The 23556-nt window shown below is 45.6% G+C and overlaps 1 protein-coding gene across 9 annotated transcripts in view; it reads left to right on the forward strand.

The window, feature by feature from the left end:
- The window catches only part of IQSEC1 (IQ motif and Sec7 domain 1), a 331221-nt gene that overhangs the window by 219197 nt on the left and 88468 nt on the right, over window positions 1-23556 (forward strand). The gene's annotated exons all lie outside the window — the stretch shown is intronic.

The raw sequence follows: 23556 nt of genomic DNA on the forward strand, positions 1-23556 counted from the left end.
TTGGGGAGATCTCCAATCTCTTGAGGGAATGAAGGGAATATGTAAGTCCCCAGTCTTTGTTATTGAGCCAATTATACTGCTTTTCAAAAGGTCATCTTTCCTCTGTGCTGCGTTGCAGTGACACATAAAACAGATATTTTGGTGGTTTGGAGTTCAATAATGTTTTTGGATGGCAGAGAGTTGCATCTCTGCAACAGGAACCACAAGCAATTGTACTGCTTTGCAGAGGTAAAAATTACCAATGATAGGTATTCAGGCAGTTACAGATCTGTCCAGTGGAATTTATTCTGGACATACAAAAAAAGTATGAGGATCTGAAAGATGTTTGCAGTTTAAATATTGCATGCAACTTGTAGTGCAACAATTTACCTGCCCCAGGTAAGGGAGAACAGTGCATGTGTGTCTCTGTGTTATATGTACATATTAATATGTATGTCTGTATTTACATATAAAATCATGTATACAAGACTCCAAAGGGAAGTTTTACTATTTCAAGGTGAGATCAAAGTTATTCAGTTCAATACTTTAGTTCCCTCCCCAGCTGATGAAGTGCAAAGTGTGTCTCATGCCTGATCTCAGGGATGGATATTTGACATTTACCCTCAGATATGACTTAGGCTGAAATTCTGGAGATAAAGCAGGATCTTTCAAAAATTTTAAGGACCAAAACTGATGCCCAGGTGTGGACTTCGGCAGGTTTAAGGAGGGCTGGGTGCTGGTTTAGGGCTGTTTCTAGTTAAAAATGCAGTGAGTGGGTCAGCTGTGACATTAAAGGAAGATGCTGTAGCATCTAAAGGGAAATTCTTTATTTAGCAGGAATATTAAGTGTGAACTGCCACAGCTCAACAGATAATTGAAGGAGACAGTCAGCACTGCTCCAGACAGCACCGTACCCCCAGCGTCCCTGGCTGGGGGAATTACTCAGGCTTTTAAACTCCCATTAAAGTGCTCTGTTAGGCTGATGTAAAACCCTCTGATCTGTGCTCGCTTCCACTCAGGAGACCTTGAGAACCTGAAGATTTAGTACTACAAAATAGGCTTAATTCTTGAACTAGGTTCTTTTTAGTGTTGATATATATGTAAAATCAGGAAAATTAAAATTGCACTGCCGTATTCTGCATTCAGGATGTGCAAGACAAATACATTTTTTTTAGCATGTGTGCAAAAAATGTGAAGATAATTTGAGCAGTAAAACATCTGTCATATCTGAACAGTGCAGCTGTTCTATTTGCTAGTGACACGGTGACTGAAAGAGCAGAGATGTTTCTGGGAACAGAAACGTTTGTCAGTCCAACGCCCAGGATCCAGCCCGGGCAGGGGGACTGAAGGTGGTGCCACTGACCCAGCAAAGCCTCGGCATTCCAGGGCTCCCGGCAGCTGCTCTGCTCCTGAGCAGGGATGGAGGTCAGGACGAACTTCAAGGAGAACAGACTTTGCCGCTTTTATTGTTTATATTTGCTTCAAATGTAACACTTGATTCTTTTTTGATGTAAATGTGTCTTGTTTTCTCAGTGTTTCATTTCCTCTGACAAAAGTCACTTCCGGAGCCTGAGAAGTGCCACGTTGGGGTGTTTGAAGTTACAGTCGGGTGGTTTCTGAGCTGTGTTGCTTTGGTGAGGATGGAGCCCGGGCTGGGGAATGGTCAGGAGTCGTTTCTGAGCAGCAGAGGCTCTGTTCTGATCAAGGAAAAGTCTGTGCTGTTCGTGGGGCTGGTTTGTTATCTAACCTAAGTGGCTCAGGGTGATGCAAGTGCCTACACAAATCTAAGTGCAAACACATGGAGAAGAGGCAGGTGACTCTGCTGAATACATTATCCAAAAAACCTGTTCTGAATGATAAGCAAAGAAGTGCAAATTTATGCCACCACAGTTAGGGGGCAATATTTTAATTATTAAAACAAAAAGAATTTGAATGCTACTAATTACAGCTGGAAGGTTTGTCAATAAAGCCAGAATAAAAAGGGAATTCAGGTTATTTGTTTTGGTTTGGAAGCCAAAGGAGGAAATGTTTTCTACATCTTACTAATATTTTCTAGTCTGTGTCGCCACAAGATAAAGAGCACCTGAACAAGCAGCACATCTGGATAAACTGAATCCAAATGCTTTTAGGAGTGTTGGCCAACTGATTCTCTCCTATATGTTTTATGGGCATGAGGAAAGTAGAAGCCAGAGCAGTGCAAGTTCATGTAATATCCATGTTTGAGAAGAAAGGGATGATTTAGACAATTGATAGTGTGTGGGAGCCCGCTCCTGATTTTTGATAGAATGTGTCTGCATATTTGGAAATTATATCCATGTACTACTGAAGTTCTGAGACCATCTTCCCACACCCCAATGGATCATGATGCAAACCCCTTTGGAGACTACTGATCTAAACAAGGAGAACCACCAAATCCTCTCAGCAGATGTAATTCTCATAGTTCTCCAAACATGGCTGTAAACTGGAGTTCTTGCAGAGCAGCTGAGTTTAAGTGGAGTCATAAGGATATCAAACTACATAAACTTTAATATCCTGGTATGAAAATAATTGCTAAATCCGTAGATGACACAAATGGAGGGCCAAAGACAGCTTTGGGATAGTTTGGCCAGTAGAGCCCAAGCAAACAATGTGCATATTTTATTACATGTGAATGTAAAGCTGAGTGTCTGCAAACCTGGTTGGAGCCCACACTGGGAAGAGTGGGAGCTCTGTCCCAAGGAATTGGTTCTGTAAAGCTCCAGGGAGTCACACTGAGCAATCAGCAAACTGGTAAGAGGCAAAGGGAGCTTTGGTGGACACAAAGTGAACTGATCTGCTCAGAGTGTTTCCAGCATTTAGAAAAACTGAAATGATTTTGGGAGCCTCTAACTTCAGAAACTGCTGGGTCTAGGATGTGATTCCAGGTATTGGGACAAATTGCTGACAAGATTCCTATTTTCTCTTCTCTCTGGACAGTTTCATTAATAACTCCCTGCACAGAGGGGGTCATTTTTTAGAGGCAATTACAGATTTGACAGGCTGTACACATGGTTTGAGAGCTCCATGCCACCAACTGCTGCTTGAAACAAATGACTCTGTGGCCTGGTGGTACCCTTAGAACTGAAACCTTGAACTGCACAAGGAGCCCTGGATGAGGCTTTGAGGGAGATTTTTCTGTTTTCTAATGTTTTCCTCCAGTGACAAATCAAACTATCCCTTGTTGCTGCCTAAGACCAGGGTTAACCAAATTAAAGAAATGGGTCAGGATGTGGTGCTGATAACACCAAGGTTGTGGGTTTGATCCCTATATGGGCCATTCACTTAAGAGTTGGACTTGATGATCCTTGTGGGTCCCTTCCAACTCAGAATATTCTGTGATATTCTGTGATAAATAAAGCATTTTTGGCTGTAATGAAGATGTGCCAATGCCTGAAGAATTCTGCCTTGACTCTCAGTGAAGGACCTCTGCATCCATTGCAATGGAATTTGTACATTCCAGCAGGACTGTGTTGCTTTAGTCCAGACGTGCACATCACCCTGCCAGGATTTGACCTCTCTGTGTTCTGGATATTTGTGTAAATTCATGTTGTGCTCCATCATAACACAATGTGCACGGCTGGGATTTGTGCAGAGCGTGCACCTGCCTTGCAGAAGTACAAACTAATCCCATTTTGGGATAAAGGAAGAACAGTCTGAGGGCAGAGTGCTGGTTTAGAGCCTCCCATTCCCTTGCCATGGTCCCCAGTGGGCTCCCTCCATCCTTACTTTCAGTGCCCTGGGGCTCCATCACTAAAAGGGGGGAATATCTTTATCAACCTTATAATTCATTCTGAATACCTTAACCCAAATTGTTTTGCTTTAACACTGAGCTTAAGCATTGCTAACTTTTATTGTTTACATCAGGCAAATGAGAAAAAGAGGACAGAACAACCCCCCTTGGAGGGCCTGAGAAGTTTGGTGTCTCCACAAGGTGACACTGAGCGCTGAGCACCAGATAAAAAAGGCACAACATGTGATGTGTCCTTGGTTGGGAGTTCAGTTTGCTCCTCACATCACAGAAGTTAAAGCTCTATACATACAACAGAAAAGGTCCCTTCCTGGGGGAACATTGGCAAGTTGCTGGTTTTGCCGATTCATTCACCAGTGAAAAAGCTTTTTGAAGAGCACGAAGGGAAGATAAATGTTATTCATTTGCTAGAGGTAGGGGCAGGCTGCACATTTTGCCAACTCATCACAGAACCATGTTCAATAATAGTTTTTAATGCAGCCATTTCCCTTTTCTCTGCACATCTTGCAGTGATGCTCTTGTTCTGTTTTCTCCTGACACGCTTCGTATCTTCTGTAAGAAATGAAGTTACAGGTCAGGAGAGTTAATTGGGAGCTGAGTGATTTCCATAGGCCACAGAAAGAGCACCATTTGGAAACAAAAATAGAAAAGCTGCCCTGGTGCTCATTCAGTCCTGGCCTTTTGGAATAGCTTTGACTTCTGTCCTTCAGAGGCTGCACGAGGCTGGGTGAGGGGATCCCTCGGGGGTTTTGGGTGTGTGTCTGGGGCAAAGTGCAGTGAGCTGACATCAGGAGGTGACACCAGACCAATCTTACCTTTAGCTCAACATAAATACCCTTTGAAAAATACATATGTCTTTAGGAACTGGGAATTAGCACCATTCTTTCTGTATTTCTGTCCTTCAACTGACTGTTTGGCATTTTATTGGGGGGGGTTTTAAAGCTGACCTGATTCCAAAGCAAAGAATAAATTCCTGCTTGCTGTGTATCCCAAGTGTTTATGATCCAGCTCTTTGACTTGATTCATCAGAGCTCTGAGCAGTCATACAACCAAATCCACACAATGAGTAGTACAGAGAAAGCAGAGTTAGCTGCTCTCTTTAGTAACAACTAAACTACAACTATTTTTAGTTAGCTACTCTCTTTACTGAGTTTACACGTAACACTGGGTTTCTTAAAAGCCACTTTAGGAAGAAAGGGCTGCTAAAACAATAAAACATGTTTTCTAGCAGATCAGTCTAAAGAATTGATCTTTTTAACCAGTATAACAACTGGGAAGAGCTGTATATATGCTGGGTTGAGGGATTATAAAGCACACTCCTCAAGAGGGAAATGGAAAAATGTTGTTCTTCCTGTCTCATTTATCATACTGGTATTTATTTCTAAAGAGCAGCTCCTCCTTTGGAAAGAGTGGAGCAGCTTGAAAGTCATCAGTGGCTGTTTTCATTTCAAAATATATTGAATTTTTTTAGCAATAGCTCTATCTCTGTCCTCTGTCAAAGTTGATGCTGGGTCTTCCCTGGGGCACAGACACACCTGGTGAAGTCCCTTGGGGTGGGCAAAGTGTGATGCTGTGACACAGCATTTATGGGGAAGCAGGGGCCCAATATCCAGGGGTGTGCAAAACTCATGGAGACCCCGAGCCTGATGTCCAGCCTTTCCACCCATTGATAGGAGACTGAAGGATGAGGTTTGCAGAGACCAAACCTCTTCCTGACACCAGTAAGAAGTAAATTATAGTGACAGGTACTGCTGGGTGATTAATAAAAGTTGGAAGCAGCAGCAATTACAGGGAGGTAAGACTGAAATGGGAGTTTCTGGGCTATCAGTGCTGATCCCTTCTACTACAGGCAAGCATGTTGGATGGGGTTTTCTCATAATTCAGTCATTTTTGATCATTTTGCTGTTTACAGAACTAGAAGTATTTTTATTTCTGCCTTAACTCACTCCCAACTCGCCCACTCTTCTTGTGCCAATAGTCATTTTTCATTTCTAGCCCATGTGCTCACCCCAGCAGTTGGCATTGAAAAGGCAATTCTTACCCTTTTGGGGGGCTCTGTTGGGCTCAGTGAGCCCATCTTTGGTGGTCCACAGGTGCCAGAGAAGCTTCCACTTCTCCAGTCAGCCAAAGAGGCCCTTGTTACACCCAGGGAAAAGCGGGATTTATTTTTCCTTGAATTTGGAAGGCCAGTGCAGTGGTTCTTGCTGAGGTCTCAGCCCTGTTTCACAAGCCTATCACTGCAGAGCAGGCACAGTGATTAAGTTTAAATCAGCAGCAAGAGCAGCCAACATTCCCAGAGGGAACCAACTTGGTGCAAGGATCTTGCTGGAGAACAGGAGGCAGCTGACAGATGAGATGAGTGCCTGCACTCCCTTCTGTGATTCCAGTGCAATGGTTCCTTGCCAGGCTGCCCTCTGGCACTCTGACATTAATATATTTAGGTTTTTAATGCCTAACTTGCAGGCTTTTCCTTACATCCCTGCATCTTGGACTGACAGTTAAACTGAATAAAGAAACAAACCCTTCCCCTCGGCACGGAATTTTTACAACTCCTGGTTTGCTGCTGCCAGTAAAGGAGCCAAGTGATACACCTGAAAATCCCCACAGTGAGATTATCCTGCCTTCTGTGTTTCTCTCAGATTTGTAGTGCTGTGGGATGTCTGCCAGGGAGCTCCAATAAACTGCTGATGAACTGTAGGAGCTGCAGGACCCATGTGGATGTACCTGTACATACACAGTTAGGAATGACCTGTTTCTGCTTTTTGACTTTAGAGACATTTTCAGAAGTGAAGTTTTGAAGAAATTTGGAAATAAGATTGATCTTTTACCAGGCCAGGTTGGACGGGGCTTGGAGCAAACTGGGATAGTGGGGGTGGAATGAGATGGGCTGTGATGTCCCTTCCCACCCAAACCAGTCTGGAATCCTGGGATCATTAACAAGCAACTGAAAGGGAAAACTATGACTGGAAAATAGAGGCTGCTGCAGAACTTTTCTACAGCACACAGAGCTGGAATAATTCTACAGCTGGTTTTGGTGACTTCTAATACCAAAAAGTCAAACTCCAGCTGCAGTTCAGTCACCACCCGGTCACAGCTGTGAAATAAGCCCTGCTAATTTGCTTTCTTACACTGTAAATACATTAAAACCAAAAGGCAAGTGGTCTGTAGTCAAGTTGCCACTACTTAATTTGTCTGACAACCCCACCAAAGTCAGTGGCTTTTTGGTTGCTCTTCCCTGCCAGGTCCAACTGAGCTCTTTTTGTCCATCACTGTTGTCTCTGTGTTTGTACCCAGATTCTGTTTCCAGACCCATGTGATTGCATTTGCTGTGTGATCTCTGATTTCACAGATCGAGTCCTTTAACACATTCCATGAGTTGTATGGGATGTAACTACTGAAAAATTAATCAAGTTGTTGTCTTCAGCTTTTGGGAGAGAGGAGGAAGAGGAGCCTGCATTAAAAACCCATCAGCCAGAAAACACAGAGGTTTTAAGGAGTACTTTAACTACCTGGTTAATCTCTTCTGAGGCAATTTTGAAATTGATGGAAATGGTTTTTTGGGGGGATTTTTCTAATAATTTTTAATTATAAGACACTGAAACCCATGGGTTTCTGAAAATAACTTACACATCATAACTGGTGCATGTTATTGGACGTGGGAAGGTCTGTCCCTGAAAGGAGGGGGAACACAGCTGTGGGCAAGTCTGGAGACAGAAAGTAGAATTCTAAATATTTTTCCAATATTGATACTTTCTATGGATTTCTTTAGCTCTATTTCCACAGCTTTTCCTTTTTTTCTAAAGATGGAAAGAAACTATCTCTTCTTTACTGAGGAGGAGGAGAAAAAGGGATATTTAAAGTGAATAAAAAATAATTATTACATCCAGGATTGAAAGTCAAGGGTTCTATTTCCAGCTCTGGGGCTGGCTCATAATTGCTCTTTGGCAGCTGATGGCACCATGTGACACCCATGTCAACGGGCTCTGCCTCCTCAAACAGGCAGCTCTTGGTCCTTGCTGAGCTGCACAAGCTTTGTGTGGGGCAGGGCCATGGACCAGGTGGAGGAACTGATCCAGCTGGAAACCCAGCCCCCAAAAAACCCAACCAAAAACCTAAAAAAGAACAAACTAAAACCCAGAAAGATGTGGTGATGGATGAGTTTTGGGTTTTTTTTTCAGCCAGAACAGCTGCCTGATCCATGTCATTGTGCAGCAACTCAGAGACAGGTCACAATGTTTCCCTAACCCCCCATTTCATGTGCCTTATCTGGAAAAAGGGGAGAAAATATTTGAAAATATTTTCTTCAAAATATTTATCTTGTAGATAATGTGGTTTCCTTGAACTATCCAGGACTCTGCTCAAGTCAAACAATCCAAATAATTGTCCAGCTGCCCACAAAGTTTTAAGCTTGAGTAGGCATAAGGCCTGCACTTCTTCATGGATCACTTGGTGGGATTAAAACTATCCTGTATTAAACAAAAATGTCCTTCTTGTAATATGCACATAATAAAAAGGCCACGCAAGATATTCTCAGACAACATGTAATTCATCCTCCATGGCTGGACTTCTGTCTTCCAAATCATAATGAGGTTTGACTAATTTGGCTGTAATCAAACTTTGTCAGTCTTCAGACTGTTGGGCCTTCTGTCATAAAATCAGGGAATGGTTTGGGTTGGAAGGGACCTTAAATCCCATCCAGTCCCACCCCCTGCCTTGGGCAGGGACACCTTCCACTAGCCCAGGTTGCTCCAGCCTGGCCTTGGACACTTCCAGGGATCCAGGGGCAGCCACAGCTTCTCTGGGCAACCTGTGCCAGGGCCTCCCCACCCTTCCAGGGAAGAATTCCTTCCCAATATCCCATCTCTCCCTGCCCTCTGGCAGTGGGAAGCCATTCCCCTTGTCCTGTCCCTCCATCCCTTGTCCCAAGTCCCTCTCCAGCTCTCCTGGAGCCCCTTTAGGCCCTGGAAGGGGCTCTCAGGTCTCCCTGGAGCCTTCTGTGCTCCAGGTGAACCCCCCCAGCTCTCCCAGCCTGGCTCCAGAGCAGAGGGGCTCCAGCCCTGGGAGCATTTTTGTGTCCCTGCTCTGGATTTGCTCCAGCAGCTCCAGGTCCTTGTGCTGTTGGAGCCCAGAGCTGGGGGCAGCTCTGCAGGGGGGGCTCAGCAGAGCAGAGTCCAGCCCCAAGTCCATGTTCCAGTTGTTTCTGGAGGTGATGCTGTTTGTAAGAACATTTAAAAATTCACATTGAGCTTTAATTTTTTTTTATTTATTTTAAGGCAATATTTATCTTGCACATTTTATCTTTGAGCTATTCTTCATCTGAGCCTCCTTTTCCTGAACAAATTAGTTAAAAACAGAGAAGACTGAAAATCTCAACAACAAAGAAAGGAAATCCAAATGATTGAGAATCAAACCCTTTTTTTTATGTCCAAGTGCTCTTCTCTGTGTGAAAGAGATGAGCTGCCTTTTGCAAAAGGGACCTTGGAAAATGAATTTTATTATGAACCTCCTTCTTTGTAATATGCTTATCTCATTTAGTCACAGTCAAGTATTAAAATTTCATATCAATCATGGCTGTATATTCATGGGTTGCAGGTTCTACAGATGATTTTCTGTGACTTGGATTTTGGACCAGTTCTGAGGAGACACAAATGAACAGGCTGTGCTGGGAATCCTTAACAAGCTGTAGTTATATATGCAGATGTCTTAAAAATTAAATCTAGATTTTGCTGTTTTGTTGCCATAAGTGTAGAAAAAAAAATAACAAAGAAACCCAGATGACATAGCTGGAAACTGGGGAAAAGGATCAAATTCACCTTGTAATTACTCACCTTGAGTAATATGGAAGTGGAGTGTTTCTCTAAGCAAGACAAGACATTACCTTGTGTTGGAAGCACCTCATGGTACAGCTAAAACAGAGCCCCTCCTTCAGTTAAAAAATAAAGCAGAACCATGATCAGTGTGTTACAGATGTGGTTGCCAAGATGGTTTGTTTGAGTGAAAAGAAAAATCAGAGCAAATCAAGAGCAGCAGGAGTAACTTTAATTTTTGGGGAGCACTTAAGGTGCAATACCTGTAAGGAAGGTTGATGAGAGCCTTCCAAAAGCCCTGGGGAGAAGAGACGAGGAGCTGGGAGCAAATGCAGTGTGACAGGGAGGGGCCCCGAGAGGGGACAGGAGCAGCAGGAATGGGAAAGGCACCGTGTGAAGTGACAGTGGAAAATCCCCAGGGGTTCCAGTGTAAATGAGCTCAGTAGCACAGGCAGGTGAGAGATGGGGAGCTGGGATCTGCAAAAGGGAAGCGTCACATCAGGGACTGTAAAATATATGACACTCTCAGAGGTGGAAAGAGAGTTCCTGGAACTACCCTTCTTCAGGGGGATACTGGAGCATGGATAGTGAGGAGGGAGGAATGGTTTAGTGAGACTAATCAGTCTCAGTAAGAAAGAACTAAGTAGAAATCAACAAAATAACAAAGGTTAAACCCTTGCAAAAGACTTGGATATTTACAAACAAGGTCTGCTTGCACTAAGTACCTAATTCATAGAATGCCAGAATGGTTTGGGTTGGAAGGGACCTTAAAGCTCATCCAGTGCCACCCCCTGCCAGGGCAGGGACACCTTCCACTAGCCCAGGTTGCTCCAAGCCCCCTCCAGCCTGGCCTTGGACACTTCCAGGGATGGGGCAGCCACAGCTTCTCTGGGCAACCTGTGCCAGTGTTTTACCACCCTCGTTGTAAACAACTTTTCTTACATTAGATCCCAACTTACACTGCATTGAGAGTGTTATCAGCTCACGTTTTGATGGATTTCTTTAAATATTTTTTTAAATATAAAAATTTCTTTAAATATAATTGTGCCAAGATCTGAATCTGCTTTAGCTTTCAAAGTATATTATTTTCCACCACTATGCCAGTGTTGTGTTACTCCCAGGGCTGGTTTGGTTATGATTACTCTGATCCTTGTGTGCAACGACTGCAGTCAGGCTTGTCCTCATTGTCTCTATCCTCCCCTCAATGTGTGCCCTGCCAGCAATTAAACTTCCAATTGGGAAATAAGGAGAATGGGGTTGAGGCTGCACCACTAAAGGAATGAACATACATCAAATAAACTACAGCAAAATGACAAAAAGTGTCTCTGCAAAGCCAGTGATGGTGATGTTACACGAGCCTGTGACAGCCTCTGACTAAAGGAAACCAATGGCTTTACCCATAAACTGACAAATTTGTCTCTTCTGGAGAGGGACATCATTCCAAACAATGGGGGTAGGAATCATTCTCATCCCTGGGAAATGCCCCACATCACCCATATGCTGCAGGGAAGGAGGTGTCTCTAAAAGTGTAGTTATTGACAGCAGGGTACAAATTCCACCCAGCCTCAGGATTATCCTGCTGTTGCTGTTAAGGCTGTTCAGCATTTGAACACACGCTGCTTGTTTGGGGTTTATTTTTAATGAACGAATGGGATGTGCAGTGATACTCCATTTTTAACCCAAATTCTTGCCTCTGACTTCTTCTTTTGCCTCAGTGTCCCCACCTGTGGAACACAGCGGGTGCTAAAGGCTGCTGCCTCCTCCCTCAGTGGGTGCTGGGGTGGTTGGCAGCTTGTTCTCTGCACTGTGGAATGTCTGAGACCATTTCAGGTGCCACAGCAGCACCAGAGTCCTTGTCTGCAGAGCAGGTTTTGCTGAAGCACAGCACCAAACCCCAGGAGGGGAAAGCAAGGTACAAAGGTACCCACAGCAGCACAGCAGCCTCTGCATGGAGCTGCACCCCCACAGCACGTGTCACCTGGTGTTGCTTCAAAAAATGCAGCTAAACTGGCCAATATGGAAAAAATATACAGAAGGAACAGCACACATATCTCTCTATTTCCCAAAAATACTGGGTTTCACATTGCCCAGCACTGTTTGAGTTTTGTTTCAGTTCCCAGCAGTTTCTCCTCTTTGCAGACGAACTGGAAGGTGTCAATGTACAGGATTCATTCCTGTTTCCACAGAAAGCAGCAGTGAAATTATCTGGCTTGCTGTTCTTGCATATCTTCATTGCTGGGGCTAAATTATTGCCAAGAATATAGCTAAAACCGCTCTGTCTCTCCTCTAATTTCCAGCCTTCTATATAATAATTTCTTCCCATTTGCCTGGGCATTATTCTAAAGGTAATTGAAATCACACTGTGTGTGACAGCACATACAGGTTCCCTTCAGCTCTGTTTTGGCAGCCATTAATCCAGAACAGGAAAAAAAATTGGTTTGAATTTATCTTGAAAATTAAATCACGTGAGATTCTGGTGAAAAAATGATAGTGAAAATAAATTACTTTTTGAGAGTGAATTTGTTTTCCCCCTATAACTCTTAGAGGTCATAATTGTTGCACCCAGCAGGTAACATTTCCTTAGAGTTTATCTGTTTTTATTAATATGGTTATGGAATATATAGGGAAGATTTTTCTGAATTCAGGAGGGTGCCAAGACCTTTTACAGTTATATTTATGAGCTAGAGAAACATCCTTGTCAGGCACTGGAGCCAGGACACCTCACACTTCACCTCCAAGCTGTTAAATGCATCCCAATCCAGGTAACTTCAGTCCAGGCCCTGCAGTGCTGAATTTGACAGGGTAAACTGGAGGATTCTGGCTCTGGAATGCAAGAGTTGTGCTGGGGGACCAAGGCAATGTCTGGCCATGACCCAGCGCTCAAGCCCAAGTTCTCCCAAGCAAACACGTGGGTGTTGGAATGGTTTGGGCTCTTGCTTTGTGCAGAGGCAGCAGTGGGCACTGAGAGCACAGCAGGTGCCTTGGCTTGCCAGGCCACTTGGAGACAAGGCAGTGCTGTTCCAGGACATGTTCCCCCTGGGGAAAAGCTTGGAATAGTTTCCTTAGCGTGTGTTAAATCCACACTAACACGGGCTGTGCGCTCTGTCTGTGCCCATGTCCTGAGGTGGTGTCAGGAGGGCTCCTCTGGGCACCTTGTTCAGTGGGGCTAAACAGACCCAAAATGGTCCCTCGGGCACCTTTGCCAGCCCTGGATGTGGCAGCACACGGGGTGGGAGCTGTGCAGGTGAGCTGGACGAGCCCAAGTGCAGAAGGGAAGCACATTTCAGGTTGATGCCCTTTTGGCTGCAGTTTTCAACCTGCAGCCAGTCAAGGAGGAACTTCCTGGCTCTTTGTCTCGTCTACAGGTCTGCTGTAGGACAAGGATAATTCTGATAAATGCTTATTAGTATTTCCCTGAGTTTATAGAGGTAAATAAAAGTGAGATCATTATGGGGTGTTGAGCTTTGTCTGCTTTGACTTTCAGGGAGACTCCTCTGAGAAGGTGCTGGACTTTTAGCTCGTGTCAGAGGTGCAAATGATACTGTGTAAGAGCAAACCAGCCCCTTCAGTGTCATTCACTCACCACTTATCAGTATTCCTACAAACACTCCTTTTCCTGGGACTACAGAGCCCTTTTGGACTCCTCATGCTCCAGCTGCTTTTCTTATGTGTCTGTACCTAATCCCAGGTGTCTGAAATGCACAGTGTGAGGTTTTCTGTCTCTGAAGGTCAAAATCCTCACAGTGACATCACTGATTTGCTTTCAAACAGGCTGAGGCCATGGAACTATTGGGAGGTTTGAAGTGGAACACATAAGGAAAAGTAAATCAGTAAATCCATCTCCCCAAACAAGTTCAGCAGTGCAGCAAAAATAACACAAAGAAACTAAGGCAGAGTGTAAAATGAACCAGCCTTGCAGCTTATGGGGTCTAAGGGAGCAGGAGGATGGATACCTTCCTCCAGTCAGCCCCAGCCAGCTCATTCCACAACCTCACAGCAGCTCCAGCTGGTCTGGAACTGTGCAACCTTGATGGTCTTCTTTTTGTTTTAATTCTTGTGACAGTGATATAAGTTGTTCTTACCAATATGTATTTCAGTAATGGTTTGCACTTATCCGGCATCTTTGCACTGAAAAATCTCAGAAGTGCTTAACAGAAGGGAGTGAAATCATCTCCATTATTTCCACAGGGAAATCTGAATCAAGTTTGTAAGGACCTCTGGTGGGGCTTATCTTAGAGGTCTTTTCCAACCTTAACGATTCTCTGATTTTGGAGAGGCAGCGCACTCAGATTTTTCAATTTAGGGTTATTTTTCCTGTTCTTTTATCCCTCTGTATTGGAATGCCATTCCAGAGGCAGTGGCACAAGGCCTTGGGTGCAGGAGGCCCCTTAGCCTGCATGATCCCCCAGCCACTGGAAAGCTCTGCCTAGGATTTTGGTTTGCGTGTGTTTTGACCTTGAATCCTGGAAGAGAGAGAGCTTTCTGTTGTTTGGTGACAAATTACATGGCAAAGATGAGGAGGGGGACCTGTCACAGATCCCTTCCAGGCCGGAACGGGATGGAAGGTGTCTGTCTGGACACACTGTCATCTAACAGAGAGATCTCATCTAACAGAGACAGTTAAGAGATCCTGGTTGCACTGGAGAGCCTGGACTTATGCCAAAGGAATAGCTGAGAATGATGAGGAAAGTGAGACAGGAGCCAAACACACAGGCCTGCTCATATATCCATTTAGTCCTTCTGGATTTCCTGTGCCAGTGGAATTATTTTCCTCCTGGTTTTGTGTGCCCATGTTTACATGTTGAACCACACTGAACCACCTCCCTGCAGGGAGCTCCCCTGGCTGCACAAGGGCTTTATCCCCAAATGCACATCAGCGCTCTGGCCCTTGCAAAGTGCTGTTTCTGTCTCCTAAAAAGCATCTGCTCCATCCATCCCTGCAGGGAACTGAGAGGTTGGAGTGATATGGGAAGGAACACATCCCTGGAACAGCAAACCAGAAAGATTCCCCATCTGTGAGGAGGTACCAGGGCAGAGTGAGCACATAAGACAGGGAAGGAGGGGGAACAGCCTACAGGTGCTATGGGGTTTGGTGCAGGGGGTTGAGGTTGACAGCCTGGGGTGACAGCCTGGCTTTCGGGTGATTTACTCTCTGGTTTGTCACAAGGGGAGCACCTTGTCTGTCACTCCTGAATTACACTTCTGCAGTGCTTCCCAGTTCTTGGAAGAGCTTCCACTCCTCCTCAGTCAACAGACTTGGGAAGTAACCATGAGTAGTGTCATCCCAGAGAACTAACAGAGCTGAGTGAAATACAGTGGGTTTATGATCTGAGGGGTCTGGGGAGTAAGAAGTGAAGCAGTAAACAGAAACTCCTTCTCAGTTTTGGGAAAAGGATTAGGGCACTTCCTTACCCCTGGCTAAATGCAGTCAGTGGGATGATGCAGTGGGATCCCATGGGAACACATGCTGCACAGATGTGACAGGCAGGAAGAGCTGCATGGAGTACTTGAGAGACTGTTTGTGGGTGTTGTACTCCCAGTATAAAGCTCCTGATCTACCTCCACATCCGTCTGCAAAACTCCAGAAAAGTAGTGGAGCAATTTTTGTTCGAAATTTTTCCTTTTCAAGGGATATCAAATTCCCTGGGAAAACAGTGGAAAAGATCTGTTAGTTGGTTTGCCAGATCCTGGTTTACTTGTTTTCATTCCATGTCTGTGATTTGCTGCTGTTTGACCCATGGCAATGTGTGAGCATCGCTGGGGTTGGCTTGGCAGAGCCTGTGCTGAGCCTGCTCTAAAGAGCACTTGGAGTTAAGTGAAAGCTTAGCTCAAGTTTCACCAGTCGAGTGTAAACAGTGTTGCTTTTTTATGTAATCTCTGAATTTAAAACCTAAACTACCTTGGGCTGCCCTACACCAAGAAACATCAGCGAGCCAAGCTGTGCTTTGGGGTTTATTTCCACATGTATTGAACTGCCCCAGTACCAGCAACCCCAGAACGTGCAGTTCAGTGTCACAGGAGAGAGTTCTGCAGAAGGCAAGAGGTGAGGGGAGGTTGTTTCCTCTGAAGGCTGGAGAAGCCTGACCCATAAATTTTTGACTCAGAGGTGCTGAGCTGTTCCCAGAGTGTAAAATGGCTCAGTTTGCAGCTCGTGGGGTCTAACGGAGAGGAGGATGGATGCCCTCAACCAGTCAGCCCCAGCCAACTCGTTACACAACCTCAGCCCTTCCAGCGCCTTGCAAAAGTCTGGCAGGGGAATGGGCAGGGCTCAAGGAATACTGTGGCAGCTCGGAGAGGCTGATACATATTCTGTCTGGTTAGTGATATTTAGGAGGATAATCCAGAGAAAACACAATCATGAATAAAATTCCAATTAGAAGATAAAATACTTTCTGCTTGGGCATGAAAGTTATGGTTCAGCATTTTGATGCTTCTCCATCATTTTGTTCCAGATTTTGAGTTGTAAGTTGCTAATCTGCTCCATTTTGGGCTGAACGAATATTACCTGAGAATTAGTCTCGAATTTAGGAAGTGATTCAGTTCTGGGAAGGCACACGTAGCATCATCATCTCTGCGAGCCTCACGTGTGCTGCCGGAGCTGCTGCTCCGTGTGGCAGGGCTGGGGAGGGCCCTGACCTTGCAGTGCGGTTGCTTCGCTCGCCACAACTGCTCAGGGATGGCTCGGGGAGCTCTGGAGCTGCTGAGCAGGAGCTCCAAGGTCCGGCCCATCTCGGCGGGGTGAGGTAAATGTGCTGAGCAGCACAGAATCTCCGTCACTCCTGCGCTTCCCGGCGAGGACTGACCCAGCTCCAGCCCCGGCACGACCGGCTGGGGCTCTGTTGGTGCTGCACCTCCTCCGCAAAGGGAACTGTCACAGCTCCACCGGGGGGTTTGATTTTATTTATCCACGGCCCGCGGAACAATGAAGTCAGAGGTAGGTGAATGATGCAGTGCAGAAGTTGCTGCAGCAGGAGCTTCGCTACGGAGATGATTTAATGTATCATGATTTAATGTATCGGGCTGACGGCGGAGGGAATATTAATAAATTCTGTTTGTGCACGTATTGGGCGGGGGGGGGCAAAACAAGGCGTTGTGGGTGCAGCAGATGACATTTTCTAATTAAACAGCTTTCTGTTCTGCCTGAAGTAGTCATGTACAAAGGTTTTGCTTCCCTGCTAATGATAGAAACCCAGGCTTTTCAAGGCAGAGCTATCCATTTAACTTGCTGGAAATAAGGGAATGTCGTGTTTCATCCTTAGAAATGCATATCAAGTTCTCAGCAGAAAAATAAGGATGTTAATCATCGCAGCTGATGTGCTGTGTTATGTAGATTGCTCGCATTGATTCCGGGCTGTGGGTTCAGGTTTCTTATTTGCATTTCGTCAATCAAGCCCGTGCCCACCCTGAATCCCTTCGGGGGAATTTCTGGTGATTTTGTTGCTGGATGTATTTATTCCTCTTTGTGTATCTGCTTTTAAATAAATCACCAGAACAATAAACAATGCTACAGCAGAGGGAGCAGAATGTTTGGGGAGGCGAAACCCTTCGGTTCCATCGCTGCAATCGATGCAGTTGGGAAAGGAGGGGTTTATGCAAACCATGAGTGTGTTCCAGGGTTATAAAAAATCAATCTCCGGGCTGTGTTGTCCATAGGAAGGTGTGGATTCATGGGACAGACATGTGAATAGATTCTCAGCAGAGTTCCCCAAGCACAGCCCCTGCACTGGCCTGGGTCTGGAGGTGTTCTGGGCTTATATAAGGACTGGCTGGCACTTATGGGGCTGAGTTTGGTTTTTTATATCTCTTAGTATATGTAAGGCATTTCTTGGGCTTAATGCATTTTTACAACAACTTTGTTAATACCTGTCAGGGTCGCTGGGTTTAAAAGATATTCAGTTAATGACAGTAGATGAATATATTTTTATTTTAATGCGGTATTAATTGGTGCTGGTTTTCCCAAGTACCAGTTATTCGAAACCGCTTTGGGTTTGGTTTGACCGTGTTCCCTCAAAGCTATGGAATGGTTGGAACAAGGGAAGCAGAAATCGGAGCTGCCACCAGCAGCAGGGCAGGAAGTTGCAAGATTCCCATGCAAAAACCAAAGGTCTCAGATGAGCTGCTTCTCAAAAAGTCATAGAAGCACAGTTGATGCCTTTAGGCTTTGCACAGCAGTTTGGTTTGGAGACAGTGGGCTTATGGAGCTTTTAATTTCTACAAACAGCTGGAAGTAAAGGGCTGAAAAATACACTGAAGTCATAAGCTGAGTTAAAATTCATAGCCAGAGTGCTGTTTTATGGGAATTCTTATAAACAGAATGAGAAATACCTTGACTTGTCATATGCTCATTGCTATGAATGTCAGCAGTGTTTCTGTGCTGTGGAATAGGGATGGGATGAAAACAGAGAATTTGGACCTGCATTTTGTACAGTGTGAGGGTCCCCTGGTCAACAGATTTGGGGGGTGGAATGGGATCGGCATCTGAATGCAGAGTGTCTTTAAGCAGACTGAGAGGTGCCAGTGGTGTGGCAGCGGTGCAGCACAGGCTCTTTGGGGGTGAGACACTGTCACTTTGAGAAGGTCACAGGCACAGACACTCAGCCTGGCTTCCTGCAACTCCAGACTCTCCTGTTCTCCCGTGTTCCGCCAGGCCTTGTGTGTCACCCAGCACAGCTGAGGAGGAATGTGGGGCTCTGTTGTGGGGCTCTGTCCTTCTCCCCAGCCCAGTCCGTGCTGGGCTCCTGAGGAATGGGCCACCCCTCTCACCCACGTGCAACATCCGTGGGTCCAGCACCAAGGCAGAAACTCTGCTTCCTGCTTTTTTAAGTGCTTGAGGAAGAGAAAAATACTACAGTATATATCACTAAAAATGACTTTTTCTGTCACTAAATCATCATTTAGGTTTAAACATTATACCATTGGAAAGTAGTAATCTACGAGGGTTTTTTTCCTAATTTTTTTGTTTCTGAAATAAATAAGTTCACACAGGTTTCTATCTCAGTTCAATGGGAATAGGAAATACTGGTTTGCAGCTGAAGAAAAAATACAGGGTTTGAATTTATATTTGCGTATAATTAGAATTGCAGTACTTGTGCTTGTAGTTATATCCATGGTCAGATGCCTGAAGATTCAGAGCCTTTCCAGGCATGGTTTTGGCTTCGCTGGAGCCTGGACATTAAGGATTGTGCATGTTGGGTGTGAAAGGTTGGCATTCTGTACACAAATTGAGGGGGGATTTGGGGGACTTAAGTTCTTCTGGGTGAAGTCATTATTTTGTGGAGAGCAGGGAGACAAGGCACGTCTCATTCCCGGTGCAGTCGTGCTCCGTGTGCCGGAGGAACTCCAGTAAGAGGGAATGTCCCCCGTGCTGAGCAGCAGCACAGCCACAAACCCTCATTTACACAGACACAGCTGCCAGTGGGAGACAGCCTGGGTGAAGGGCAAACGGTGCATCAGCAGCTGCCTGAGGCTGGGGCACCTTTGCATTGCTCTACCAACAAATTCAGCTTGTTTTTAATGTGTTCAACACTAGTGATGAGCAGGCAGGGCTCTGAGGAGGATGCTCAGCATCTCTGATGCTCCTGTGCTGCTGGAACAATAGAGGCTCACGCTGGGGAGCACTGGGGGTGAGGCTGGGACTGTGCAGGGGATTTCTGGTGGGCAGCAGGGGTTATCTGGGGGGTATTCCATGGACAGCCCTCATTTTTTAAGACTCTTCCCTGTGAATGGCAGTGCTGTCACAGTAAGAAATGCATCCTCAGCAAGGACAGCCAGGAGTTTTGGTGACATGGAGGCAGCAGGAGTTTAAACAGGTACATTATGCAGATGTAGTGTTGGTCTCCCAGTGCTGTGACATTACTTCTTCCCCAGCCTTCAGTGAACTGAAAAGCTTCAGAAGGAAGTTCATATTTTCCAGGAGAGAATTTTTATTCAGGTGGAAAAGAATTGCAGGCAAGTTGGATCTTGTTTTGAGACTTCTCCCAGGCAGAAGCCACTGCATTTGTTAGAGGGGACTCCTTCAGGAGCAGAAACTTCAGATTTGTCAAAGCATGGAAGGTTACCAGGCCAATGTGATGTGCCCATTGGAAAACTAAGTCACCTTCTGAAGCACGAGAATGGAGATGAAAGGAAAAACCTCAACTTTTTTTAAAAAAACTTGCTTTTCAGCAAGACAAAACTGTATGTCTGTGTCTCTTACAAACAACTGCTTCCTCCTACAGCTGCAGTCACCAAAGTGAAAAACCCTCCTGAAATTCAGTTTAACCCAGGCTCCTCATTCCTTTAGGTCTCTGGAAAAAAAATCACAGGCCTTGTCCATGTGAAGGCTGAGCAGCTGGAGTTTAGGAAGAGTTTTAGCCACTTAGTTAGAAGTTTTCTAATTTGAGGAGTGGGAACATGAACCAAGATGATGCTGTCCAAGGCTGTAGTGGCCTTTTGTACTAGGAAGTGCTAATTTGGGTGCTGACAGTCACTACTCAGCGTAGTAGCATTCTGAGGTACTGGACCAGGATGTGGTTTGGAGGGGGAGGAGAGCTGAGCCTGCTGCTGTTATCATATTTTCTGTTGTGATAGCTGGTAGATGTTCATCTGGAGCTGCAATGAGAACTCCTTCATATTTAATATCAGGCCTGAGGTGCCTGGGCCATAAACTTAAGGAAAATTAATTTCATGGACTCTGGATCAGATCCCTGATGAATTATCCTGGGTTTGTGGGGTTTGTTGTTTTTTGTTTTGTTCCATGAACATAAAAATAAACGCATTAAATCAGAAATACTTAACTTTTCCTCCTCAAATCAGTTTTATAAACATTTGGTGATTTATATGCACAGCACAGGCACCCACAGTACAGATGCAAATGTCTTCATTTTTCCAGATGGAAAGACTGAGGGAGAGGAAGGCAGAGAACGGTTTGTTCAGCTGCAGGGGAAAGTTAATCTTAGAGCAGAGTTGAATTCTAGAAACCCTCGTTGCAGTGCTGAGCTCTCCCAGCAGCCTGGGAGCATCAGGCAGGATCACTTCCATGTGCTTGATCAGTGAGACAGAGAAAGCAATGTTTCCAAGTGTGATTTAGTGTGTTTGTGGGTGCTGTGTACGTGACATCTGCACAACGTGGTGCCTGGCAAACATTTTTAGCTCCTTCGGGTGAAACCAGATCTCCAAGTGAGTCCCACTCAGAGTCTTGCAGGCAATGCTGAATCGACAGAGCAACTGAAATGGGTGTAATCACATATTATACACTACAGAGTATCTTGTAAAGCATCCTGCTTTTTACTTCTGTGTGTTATTCAAATACAGGGAAGCACAGCTGGGCTGCCTTGAACTTGCCATGATGAGCACGGCAATCAAAACAGCGGAAACAACTAATATTTACAGCACACAGGAAAAGGATACTCATGAAAAGGCTTTTTCCCAGTCTTTTCCAGTGTTCCCAAGCACTAGGCAGTGCTGAAATCCACCCTGCAGAGGCAGAAAGCATCAGCAGCACAACTATGATGCAGTTGGAGGGCAAAGGGGAGAAACCCCAATGTCTTGTGGGGCGAGGGTTGGTTGTGATGACCTCTTTGGGCTCGAGGCAGATAGTTCCACACTGAGGTTGTGCACTCCAACAGTATTTTGCTAAGATTCAAGCCAAGAATTGAATCAATTGAAGGAGTTTTGAAGGCGGCAATCGGCGGAGGAGAACACAGGGATCAAAGAATGTGCTGCAGAAAGTGGCCTGTTGTGCAGCCACGTTTATTATGTTACTCAGAGTGAGCAATAAAGGGTGTTGGTTCAGCTGTGTGCCCCTTCCACAGGGCTCCATCCAGAGGATATTCTTGGATTCAGTTCCAAAAGAAGAAAAAAAAGTGTATAGCCTTTTAGACACTGCTCTCTTTTTCCTTGTTTGATAACTGCTGCCAAAGAGGGCTGGACTCAGATGTGTTTCTTTCCAGCAAAGGGCCATAGGAAAATATTTACTGGTAACAAGACCTTACTATTGGATACTATCTGTAGGACACATTAGTATAGCCGTGATGTTTTGTATCTCTTGATTAAGATGATGAATGGACTGATGGAGAAATAAAACACCATTGTGTAATCAGCAACAGAAGTGGTGAGATGGGAAATGGGGAGGGGAGAGCGACACCCAGTTTGAAGTGTGTGAGCATCAGGCATTTGTAACCCAGGGAAGAGCTTATCTGGGCCATTATGCTCTTAAATCAGTGGCACACATGAATTTCAAAAGCATTGCTGGGGATCCAGCGATGGGAAAATGAGCCTGCTGATGGAAGTGTGGAAGGCTGGGTGGAAAGGAAACAAGCCAAAGAAAATAACTGCAGGGTTAAATTTCACTCTGCTCTCCTTCTCTCCTTTTCCCTTCCTGTTTGTGTGTTACTGTGAGTCCTGTTGTCATGGGACTCCTCTGTAATGCCATTTGTTTTGTCACTTCATCCCACCCTGAACTTTACACTCACCACTGCTGCTTGCTTGGCTGCTCTGTTAACCTGCTCTCTGTACCACGCTTCAGGAACCGGGATTGTGCTCGCCCAGCACAACCTCCCGCTGCCACCCAGCCCCCTGTGCCCCTGCCCGAGCACAGCATTCCCAGCCGGCTCCACACAACCTTTGCACCGGCGGCCAGGGGCATGAGGGGCCCAGGAACGTGCCCTGAGCCTGGCTTACCTGCCCAGGGAGGACAGGGAGGCTTTGTGTGCCAGGGAGAGGAGCCCTGGAGCAGAGGAGAGCTGCAGGCTCCCAGTCTGGAGCCAGCTCTTCCCGTGGGATCAGCTGCTGGGGAGTGTGCAGCTCCCCGGGGTGGCTGTGCAGGACTGGCCGTGTCCCGCTGCCAGCACAGCCACCCCTGGGAGCACAGACTCACCTTCCAGGCAGTGCTGGAGGGGACCAGGGAACTCCCCTGCCCGGCCCCTGCCCCCCTGCTGCAGCCTCGACAGCTCCGAGAGCTCCGGTTTTGTCCTGTCCCCGTTCCTGCAGGGGACCCAACAAAAGCCCAGCCCCAGCTTTCCGTTCAGCCCTCACACCCGCTTTTTGGGATCAGATAAGGAAACCCTCAGAGGAGATTTATGAGCAACTTCTGTTTGGCTCCAGCGCTCAGCCATCAGTGGGAGTGAAAGAAGGAGCTGTCAGCTGGAGGAGAATACAAAGTATTAGTATGCAAAAGGAGCAAAACCCCAGCAATTCACATTGCTGCTGAGCTTTCTGCATCCTGCTACAAGCTGTTTGCTACAGCAGTGTCAGGTCTGGGAAGGCTGAAATAAAGCAAATGCCTGGTGTGCATGTTTGCATATCAATACCACGAGTGTTTGCTGGCTCCATCAGACGCAGAACAGAACTGGTGCTTGAGGTCGGGAGCGCTATCAGGGTTTGAAACCCTTGTGCCTGCACTTAGTGTTCTGTTTGCTGTGCAAGCTTTCTGCTCTGGCAGGCTCCAGTTTTTTTGTCTGAATGCTACACCTTCCATACAGCATTCTGGGTACTGTTACATCATCCCTTTGCATATCCTGCTGCTCACAATAGCTGATCTGAACCGCTGTGCCCACTGAAAAAAGGTTTCAGTGCCCAGCAAAACATCCCAGCTGCTTCTGCCTCAATAAACTGGTTCCTGGAAGCCAAACAGGACATCTTGAAGAAATCCAGTTTGTGCACCAAACCAGCAGATGAGCGGAATTTTTTGTTTGTGTAGCCTTAGATTTTAATCAGATTGTGAACAACCAAGTTTGTCCCTTTATCCAGCCTTCCCAGTGCACTGGTGTCCATGTTTCCAAAACTGGCATTATTAACTGTTTTAGAAGCTCTCATCACTCCTGAAAGTATAAACTGCAGGTTACAGTGGAAGTGTGACTGGAGATATGTAAGAAGTTGACTGTTATTAGTTTACTTGTTGCTGTTAGAAAACTATTTGTCTATAAAAGGGAAAGCAGCATTCAAACCCAAGATTAACACAATATTGAGATAGATAGACAGATAGATAGATAGATAGATAGATAGATAGATAGATAGATAGATAGA

The sequence above is a fragment of the Neopelma chrysocephalum genome, unplaced genomic scaffold (genome assembly GCF_003984885.1).
Source record: "Neopelma chrysocephalum unplaced genomic scaffold, ASM398488v2 Primary Assembly neopelma1_209, whole genome shotgun sequence".
Taxonomy (NCBI): domain Eukaryota; kingdom Metazoa; phylum Chordata; class Aves; order Passeriformes; family Pipridae; genus Neopelma; species Neopelma chrysocephalum.